Source organism: Corvus cornix, chromosome 13 (genome assembly GCF_000738735.6).
Source record: "Corvus cornix cornix isolate S_Up_H32 chromosome 13, ASM73873v5, whole genome shotgun sequence".
In the NCBI taxonomy this organism is placed as follows: Eukaryota; Metazoa; Chordata; class Aves; order Passeriformes; family Corvidae; genus Corvus; species Corvus cornix.
In genome coordinates, this window is record NC_046343.1 from 1,807,298 (window position 1) to 1,817,202 (window position 9,905).

Consider the following 9,905-nt stretch of genomic DNA (forward strand, 5'->3'; position numbering starts at 1 on the left):
GCAGTTTTTGCCCTGCTCATTTTATGGTAAATAAAGAATTAAGGGAGATTGCTGGAAATGTGTCCATTCAGGCAGCAGCTGAATTTCCTGTTAATTGCTTTGGGAGTGAGGGAGGAGGGAAAAGCGTGGAGACATCACAATGAGCAGTGACTGGTGAGTACCCAAAGCCTTACTCTGCACATGTGCTGCTCATGACAGAAATAGAGATGTGCTCTCATAAAAACCCCTGTTTACTGAAAGAGGGTGAACATAAAAAATAAATCCATCTCTCAAGGAGACAAAGAGTGCAAAATAATTTATTGCTGCATTTGTTTTGGAGGAAGGAGTGGCACCAGGTTTTCCCTGCACCAGTCCCACGAGAGGTGCAGCCCCAGTTCCCCCAGTGGCTCCCACTGCCCTGGGACCGGAACCAGCTCAGCACAGGGTGAGGAAGGGCCTTGCCAAAGCCCACTGTGAAAAGGAGCAGCATAAATCACAGAATCATGGGGTGGTTTGGTTTGGAAGGACCTTAAAGCTCATCCAGTGCCACCCCTGCCATGGGCAGGGACACCTCCCACTGTCCCAGGCTGCACCAAGCCCCAATGTCCAGCCTGGCCTTGGGCACTGCCAGGGATCCAGGGGCAGCCACAGCTGCTCTGGGCACCCTGTGCCAGGGCCTGCCCACCCTCCCAGGGAAGAGTTTTCTCCCAGTATCCAATCTAAACCCACTCTCTGTCAGCTGAAGCCATTCCCCCTTGTCCTGGCACTCCAGGCTCTGGTAAAAAGTCCCTCCCCATCCTTCTTGGCTCCCTCCAGATCCACCCTGTCACGTGCCAAGCCTGGCCTTGTTCCCGCACCTCACAGGCAGTTCTGGGTTCACAGGGAGGTGAAGCTGCTGGGAAACCAGGAGAGATTTGGATATTCATCCTGGATGCACTCAGGAAGAGGGAAGGAGAACCTGTGCTAACGTCACACCTTTCAAACCCAGCCAGGGCAACCAGCGAGAAGCGACTCTGAACAGGGAAGTAGGAAACCCCGAGCTGACACAATCGCCTGCCCTGTTATCTGCACCTTTGGTTTATTGTATTTGACCAGGCTTTTGATCTGAAGGAAGAACATCCGAAGAGAAAACAGCACCAAAATCTTTTGTCAGCACCAACTTTGCAGATCCAATAACACCTCTGAACAACACCAAGTCAGCAGATCCAGCAAGCAGCTTCTCTGTGTGATCTTGGCTTTTTCACAGAAAATCACATTACACCGAAATCAGACTTTTCCCACAGGAAGTTTCCACTTGTCACTTAAAAAACCAGCTCACTACCAAGAAAATCTGCGAGGTCTGTCATGCAGCTGTTTCAGCTCTGTATTTCTTTTCAGGCTGTAAAGCAGATTCTGAGGCCATGGAGAGAAGAATCAGATGGAGAAAAAGGGCTGGGAGAGACCCCGAGGAGCTGTTTAAGCAGCCCTCGCTATATTTTCACCTGCTGTGGATGACATTTGGAGATGGAGATTCCTCACTCTCGTTACGCAGCCTCCCAGGGGAAGCACATGCAGGGATTTTTCTAGGCTCTATCCTAAATCTTCCTTGCTGCATTTTATTGCTGTGACTTCTTTTCCTGCCCTCGACAGACTTTGTTTATTCCTCTTGCTGCAGACACTGCTGCATCTGCAGAGCAGCCCCACGAGCAGCCCTGGCTGTGCTGTCCCTGACACAGAGCCCACCCAGCCCCAGCTCTGCTCTTCCCTGCTGCTCATTCCTCCTTCCTGATCCCTCCTGTGCCTTTCCTGAAGTGCAGACCTGAAAAGAGCACTGGGAAGAAGGACTCCTTCCCTGCTTTCCATGTCCCACCCCTCTGGGTTGTCACTGTTCCTGGGTTTGCTCTGTTCCAGCATTACCTGGGGGGTTTGGTGATTCCCTGTTTTCTGTGTGTGACTTTCATGTCCTTTCCCGTGCAGTACCTTCCTAACTGCTCATGGAATCACAGAATGGATTGGGTGGGAAGGGACCTAAAGCCCATCCAGTGCCAGCCCTGCCATGGCAGGGACACCTCCCACTGTCCCAGGCCGCTCCAAGCCCCAATGTCCAGCCTGGCCCTGGGCACTGCCAGGGATCCAGGGGCAGCCACAGCTGCTCTGGGCACCCTGTGCCAGGGCCTGCCCACCCTCACAGGGAAGGATTTCTTCCCCAGGCTGAACAATCCCAATTCTCTCAGCTTTCCCCAGTCCTCTTCGCCTTTCCTCCATCCTCTCCTCGTGCTGTCGGTGATTCCTGCCTCTGCACAGCTCATCCTCATCAGCTCCATCAGTTTCCTTCCCCTCCAGCTCCCCAGGGATGGACACAGACTCCCAGAGAAAGCCTCAGGAGGGAGGTTGGAGTACTCAGGACATGCGGGCACCTGGGTGGGATAGGGCTGACCCCACCCAAGGCTGAGAGGAAGCAGATCCTTTGCACTCATGGACATCTCTGCCCCTGGGGGATGCCAGCTTGTCACCAACAGCTCCGTGACCCCCTGGAGGGTTGAGGAGTGAATTCCAGTGGAGTGGATGCCTCTGCAGAGGCCGTCCCACAGCCATTGCTCTCCAGGGTGCTTTTCCTGCTGGTGTTGCTTTTAGCTGGGTTTTGTTAAGCCTTCATCACCTAAAAACGTTTCCATGTGCCAAGATTGGAGCTTTCAGTCTCTCCCGGGCTGCCTATTTTTGGATCCTTGATCTGGGCTCTCGTTGCTGTTTTTTTGTGAGTGTATGTTTGTTTCTAAATAAACAAAAGCTGGAACAATAAATGTCTGGGCACCAGGAGAGCAGTGAGGGATCAGATGTTTGCTAAAGAGGAGCGACGTGGAAAAGAAAGGAACTGACTGAGAACCACTGCAGAGCCAGAACACCTCTCAGCTCATGTGTCAGGGAGGGATGCCGGGGGGGAGGGCAGGGAGTTCTCGGGATGCAGACAGACACAGATGAGCTGGAGAGAAGCATTAATCCAAACCAGAATTAATCTGCTGCCACCATCATCATTATTGCTAATAATAAACAGTGGGGTGTGCTCCCAGCCCTCCTCATTGCCAGAATTCCATGCAGCAGGAATTCCTGGCTGCTGGAAACCCTTCCTCTGCTCCAAGCTTTTCTTCTCCCAGCTATCATTTCCCTGGCACTTACATCTTGCAGATATTTGTGCTCACGTTGCCCTGCCCTCACCCCAGACTGTCCCCCACAGGTCCCCCACAGGTGGACAACCCCGATTTCTCCTCCATTCTAGCATTTACATGGTAAGTGGGCATTCCATGGAGCAGGGAAATCCTGAGCTGCATGGGCAGAAGGATATCCCTTCTTCCTCCAATTCCCGATTCCCTGGGTTTGTTTTAATCATCCCCGAGCAAGTTCCGCTTGCTGTATTTTATTAAAAGCAAACACAAGCGCAGAAGGGCTGCTTGTTTTCCTCCCTGAGCTATAATAGAAGGTTTCTGATCAATAAAACAGCGCAGCCAAGCAGAGCCCATGGAAAACCAGGCACTCATAAAAGGCATCTTTGCAATTAGTTTTTATCAGCTCCATGATTTGCTGCTGAGCAAGGAGGCTCCTAAACTCAGCCCAGCAAGGAGGTGCTTGCTCTGTGCTTGCCTGGTGCCCCTGTGGTACAGAACAGGCTGGGTTATTCAGCCTGGCTCCTACTGACAAGGCTTTGGGAGCTGCAGAGCTGAATTTCCTGTGTCTGTGAGAGCGGGTCCGTGTGCTGCACAGCCTGGAAGTCAGTGCCGAGAGTGGAGAGGGGATGAAGGCAAAGAGGAGGAGGGAAAGGAACTTCATTTTCCACAGCAGCACGGCCTCTGAGGTGCTTGCAGGGTCTCTGCACAGGACCTGTTTTACTTTCAAATTTCAGTTTATGCCCCCTGACTGCCTGGCCAGTGTTTTTCCCACCTGGAAGTTTGGTGATAGCTCAGCAGATGGAATTTCTTGGAGGGTTCAATCTGATTCTGTCTTCTCCTGTTCTGCCTCTACCATTTGAACCCAGCAAAGCAGTTACTGAACACAACATTCTGGTCGTTCTTAATGTTCTTGGGAGATGCTTTCCCTTCATCCTGAACCGCCCTGCTCATCACTGTTTCACAGATTGCTTTAGCTGCCCTTATCAGACACCTACATGTTCTAATTCCTAATTTATATTCATTGCTGCAACTTTCCCTTATTTTTCTGGGGACAGTGTTGACTGGGTTTGGGGTTTTTTTATTTCCTTTTTCCCTTCTCTGCTGAAGGATAAAAATTTCGCTTGGCAGTTTTTCCTGTCAGGGAAAACATGTTTTTGTAACAATCCCATGGAGGGCCCCATGAAGAAGAAACACGTTCCACTGCTCTGGCTCATCTAAAATCAGCTGCAGCCTGGAGTTCTGTCAGGCAGAGCTCTGAGAGGGGCTGTAATGGTGGCAGCTTTGACTTCAGTGATGTTAAAGCGGCCATAAAGAGCCAGATCGCCACAAACATCCTCCTCAAACTGTTTTGGTCTGCATGGAACCAGTCTGGCTCTCAGTTTGCCAATAATTTCACTGCCAGGGCCCAGCCCAACACCCTGTGGTTCAGCTGAGGAGCCCTAAAAGAGCCAGGACACCTCAGAACAACTTCTGGGATGATGAGCTGGGAAGAGCTCATTTCCTGGACCCAGAGGTTCAGCTGCATCCTTCAAGTCCTCTCAGGAAGACCTCTGAGAAAAGTTTAATTGCGACCTTCCTGATGTTAAAGCAGCCCTGGTACAAAATAAGTGGATTCATGAGGCCAAATTAACCCTTCTGCATCTGGGGATGGCTTGGGAGCTTTCCGTGGGTGCTCTGAGAGCGGCTGCTCAGCTGCTGGAAGGGACCCTGTGGAATTTTACTGATCTCAAGGACTCTCAAGCACAAAGGTGGAAAGCCTCAGGCAGGGCTGGGCACAGCTTGGGTGTGCACAGAGCCCAGCAGGAGCCAGACACTGCAGGCACAGAGAACAGGGGAGGAGGACGTGGTTTGGGGTTGGTTTGGGAGGACAGAGAGCCTGACAAGGGGCAGTGCCCGGGTTCCTGCTGGGTGAGATGGACGGGGGAGCTGCTGGAGGCTGTGCCTCACCCCCGTTAACGCTCAGCATCCAACCTGTCTCCATGGGAACTGCAAGGGCAGAACTTGTCTGTGCCACCTCAAACCCAACAGGGGGAAAAGTCCAAGCAAATAAGGAGCCTTGCAGTCCTGAGCAGATGGCTCAGGGGGGTCCTGCCCTCAGCCCACGCTGGCCCTGAGCTGGGACAGAGCCCTGGCCCTGCTGCTCTGTGTCACCAGCCCTGTGCCACCAGTGCAGGGTGTGGTGGCACCCGGTGCTCACCCAGCCAGGGGTGGGGAGGCAGGTGCTGGGTTAGGGAGGGAGCCTGGGTACAGCTGGAACCCTCACAGACCTGATTTTCGGAGGTGTTGAGTCTGCAAAGCTCACTGACTTCAAACTGAAGTGTGGGGGTGAGAACCTTCAGCGAGGCAGGAGATGAGGGCAGGGTGGAGGAGGTGGGAGGAGATGCACAGAAGGCAGGGCTCTGAACTGCTGTCTCAGCTCAGGGAAATACAGACCCAGAACCCACAAGAGAACGATCTGCCTGCTCAGCTTGCTGCATCAGCCAGACCCAGGCACGGCTCTGCCAAACCCATCTGTGAATAACCAAACCCTCCTGGCTGCACCAGCACATGGGAAAAACACCCAACACCACCCACAAAGGGGCAGAAAGTGGCTTTTCACCCTCATCTTCCCCATCCCAGGCTGGTGACAGGACCCTGTGCCCAGGGGTGACTCTCCAGAGCATCTCCCACCCCAGCACCATCTCCTCATGAACCACAGGGCCGCTGCACACCCAGCGATTTTCTCTAATTGTTTCCCTAATCACATCAGGTTGCTGAAGTTCCATTTGTGCTCCTACAGAGTAATTTGCTTTCCCCCATGCCCTGCTGGCCGTGTCTCTCCCTGGAACCCCGTGTCTGCAGCCACTCCTCAGGGCTGAGGGGGCCCTCAATTAGGTTATGGGTTCTAATAAAAATCAGTCTGATGGAATTACACCACAGATGGAAGTCAGCTGCTTTGCAAAGCCTGGGTTTGGATTGGTGTTAGCTGAGGGAACAAGCACATGGATCATCCCTCTCCCATCTCCACACATCCACTGGGAGGTAACCCACCTCTTCCCCAGCTGAGGCAAAGGTTGCATCACCTTGACAAATAATAATAAAATAAAGGTAGCCCCACAAAAAAATGCACCAGGGAGAGCAGGAAATGGCAGGAAACAGAAGTGCAAGGAGTTAAATGCAAAAGCCATGAAGCTCTTTCACCCCTTTCCTGTAACCTGCACCACAACGAGGTTCTTCACACTCTGCTTCCTCCAGGAATCATCCAGGTTTACAGAGAAACACTGGTACCATTTAATTGGGTGTATTGGTCTTTTGAGATTTGGAAATTTTTTTTTGAGGTACTACCTGAGGAATGAAGCACAGGAATGACAACATCAGAGGGGATGGTCTCTATCTTGACGCCCATCAGTGTCTTTTTCTGCAAATGGGCCAGGGAAGCCCTAAGTGGATATTAATTAGTAGTGTTCCCATGAGAGATTTTCTTTAACCCCCAGGACTTGGCACTGTCACCCCAAATTTTAGCCACAGAGTTCTCAGGATTTACACCAACATTCACTGCAGTCACAGAATTCCAGAATCATTTGGGTGGAAAAAGCCCTCCCAGCCCATCCAGTCCGTGCCCGGTCCCCACCTTGTCCCCAGCCCAGAGCACTGAGTGCCACCTCCAGCCCTTCCTGGGACACCTCCAGGGATGGGCACTCCAAACCTCCCTGGGCAGCCCCTGCCAAGGCCTGAGCACCCTTTCCATGGGGAAATTCCTGCTGATGCCCACCCTGAGTCCTTGTGGATCCCCAGGCAGCTGAAGCCAGCGTGGCTCCTCAGTGAAATTACTCAGATTATTTCCATTTGTGCCTCTGTGAACCAACCCAAACACGGGGCAATCCTGCCCTGCCTCTCTGCTCCTGTGCACCAGTGTTGGGAGGATGGTGCTCTCCTGCTTCTCCCTCAAACAGCAGCTGTGGTTTCAGACACAAACCCACAGGGAATATTTCCACACCATGCAGGGTGACAGCTGGATGTGCAGGGCAATGTGCTGCCCCTCACACCTTCCTGGCACTCATTCCATCCCCCTCCTGCTGCTCCTGCAGTGTGGGAGGCAGCAGCAAGCACAGAGGACATTGGGGTCCCCACCTTGTCCTCCTCCTTGTCCCCACCCCATCCTGCTGTCTCCAGGAGCGGAGGAGTGTGGAAAGCAGGGCAGAGCTGTCCTCAAAGGAGAGGTGGAGAACTCCCAGCTCTTCAGCCCAGCTCCCAACACAGGCTCCTGCATCCTCTGTCCCACGTCCAGCTGCATCTCCCCCACATTCACCTGGAAACCCACGAGTTCCCGACATTTCTCACCCAGAGGGCTCAGCCCCGTTCTGGCAGGCACCTGTCCCTTGCTCTTTGTCCTACCTCAGACTTCCTGGAATACCTGGAAAAGGGGAGCAAACGTGGAAAACTCGAGGCATGCCAGCTGGCTCCAGAGGATGGGGAGGAGGAGGAGGGGGAGAAGCAGAAGCGCTGCTGGCACTTGCAGGAGCACAGTTGGTGCAGAGGAGCTGAATGTACGATCTGGAGACTTCCTAGAAGGCCTTAATGAGCCAACAGGCTCAGTCAGAGCACTCTTAAATCAGCGTTTACAAAGTCCTGGGCAAGCTCAACTATTTCTGTGTGTCCCCAGTCAGAGCCTGCTTCAGGAAATAAGACAAACACACCTTGGTGTGGAAGGAGTTGTTACTTAAGCAAACTCACAGCCTGACTCATGTTTGCTTTCCAACGGCGTTATTGGACAGTGCTGGCAGTGCCAAGGTCAGGCTGGCAGAGGAAAGAGGCAGAGGGAAGATCTCAGAGGAGAGGAAGGTGCTGCTGCTCTTTGCCTGTCACAGCAGTCCCCATTCCTGGTGGGAATGCTCCCATTCCTGGTGGGAATGCTCCCATCCCTGGGTCCCCGGGCACACCTGTGGCTCTTCCCCCAAGGAGTGGTACTGCACAGACCGCTGCTCATCCCCGGTACCTTCCCTGGAGAATGACCTCAGCTGGGCTGTCCATCACCCTCTGCTACACCGACAACATCCAAGTGATCTCCTGAAAAACTCCACCCTGCCTGTGCCAAGCGAGAAGAGCCAACTGCAGCAACAGGGGACAGAGAAAAATCATCCTCCTTCAAGAAACACAGGGCAGTGTTCCCATTAAAAGGAAAGTATTTTGGTTTTAAGAAGAAGTGAAGTCATAATGACATCACACATTTCAAACACCACTCCAGGCTGTCTGGGAGCTTGAAGCTGGCAAACCAGGACTTGGCTCCTTCCTCACCTCCCTCAGGCAGCACAAACTTGCAGCTGTGTAATGTTTTAGTTACTCACCCTTCTATCAAGTTTCCGAGGGTGAGGTTTGTTTTGGAGCAAGGGAAGATGCCTCAGGGGCTGAGGAAGTGACACTATTCTTTCACTCCCGGGCACAGCTCTGTCTCTCCTGGAGTCCGATTCACAAACTGGCTCCACTCGCAGCCCCTGAATCAAAGCACTCACACTTGAGCAGGACTCCTGTGAACTTCCCTCACTCTTGGAGTAGTTCTGAGCAAGCTTCAGCAGTAACAAAATGCTTAACCCTGGTGACACGAGCTTGGAACGGATACAGAGCCTGGAGAGCTCCAGTGTGACCGGAGCCTTTGCACTCTGGACCCTGGGACACAAGTGACACAGCACAGAGCTGCCCCAATCCTGGAAAACACCTTCCTTCCTCGCAGAATCACAGAATTGTTAAGGCTGGAAAGCCCCTCTGAGATCCTCGGGTCCAGCCGCTCCCGCAGCACTGCCAAGGCCACCACCGAACCGTGTCCCCGAGTGCCACAACCTACCCGCTCTTTGAACTCTTCCAGGGACAGCCATTCATCCTCACTTAAGCAAAGTTTCCCACTCGTTCAGAGCCCGCCGAGCCTCCCCTGTGCCAGGGGCTCCTGCCCTCTGCCAGCCTCAATCCCGCTCCTCCCGCCGCCCATTCCAGCACTTCGCTGGGCACACGAGCCGCACATCCCAGCGGGGCCGGCGGTCACCGATGCTGCTCGCTCCCACCTTTACCTGTGCAACCACGCACGCACCAGCCTTCCCTCCGCTCCCCCCGAGCGCTCCGGGGCTCCGCCGCGCACCGGGGGGGACGCCGGGCACCGCACCCGGGGCTATCGGGCACCGCACCCGCATCCGCACCCGCATCACCCCCGGCGCTGCCGAGGGGCGCTCCCGGCGCTCCCCAACAGCTCCCCCCGCAGCGGGCTTGCCACCATCCCCACCGAACCCCCTCTCCACCCGCTCCCTCCGCCGCCTCCTGCTCACCGTGGCCGGGGCAGAGCCCCGCGGCGCCCGGCGCGGCTCCCCCGGCGCGGCCGCTCATCCTGGCGGGGCAGGAGCGGTGTCGGCGCTGCCCAGGCGCGGGGATGCGGTGCCTCCTGCCCGCCCAGGTGCGGGATGCGGTGCCTCCTGCCCGCCCAGGTGCGGATGCGGGGCTGCGCTCCCGCCCGTGGCTCCGCGGGCAGCGCCCACCCCCGGCCCGCCCCGCACGGAGAGCGGGGGATGCCCGGCCCTGTCCCCGCCCCGCCCGGGGAAAGCCGGGGCCGTCCCCCCCGAGACACCAACCCTGTGCTCGCCCCGTGTGCCCCAGGAGTCGTGTGGGCGCTGTGGGCACCTCTCCCTTCATCCCGGTGAATTCTCGCTGGTGCTTCTCCCTGGCTTTCGGAGCAACTTCAGGGATCGGTGGTTTGGTTTGTTGGCTTGCGTGCAGAAGGGAAGTGGAGCGAGCCCATCTTACTATAAGTTGCTTGATAGGAACCGT

The 9,905-nt window shown here is 54.9% G+C and overlaps 1 protein-coding gene across 4 annotated transcripts in view; it reads right to left on the minus strand.

Annotated features, from left to right (window-relative positions):
• Window positions 1–9,597, minus strand: part of HTR4 (5-hydroxytryptamine receptor 4) — a 70,570-nt gene extending 60,973 nt beyond the window's left edge. For all 4 annotated transcript variants that reach the window (XR_751833.3, XM_010399620.4, XM_010399621.4 and 1 more), the window contains exon 1: window positions 9,410–9,597. The gene's annotated coding sequence lies outside the window, so the exon portion shown is untranslated. The remainder of the gene's footprint in view (window positions 1–9,409) is intronic.
• Between the last annotated feature and the right edge of the window lie 308 nt (window positions 9,598–9,905).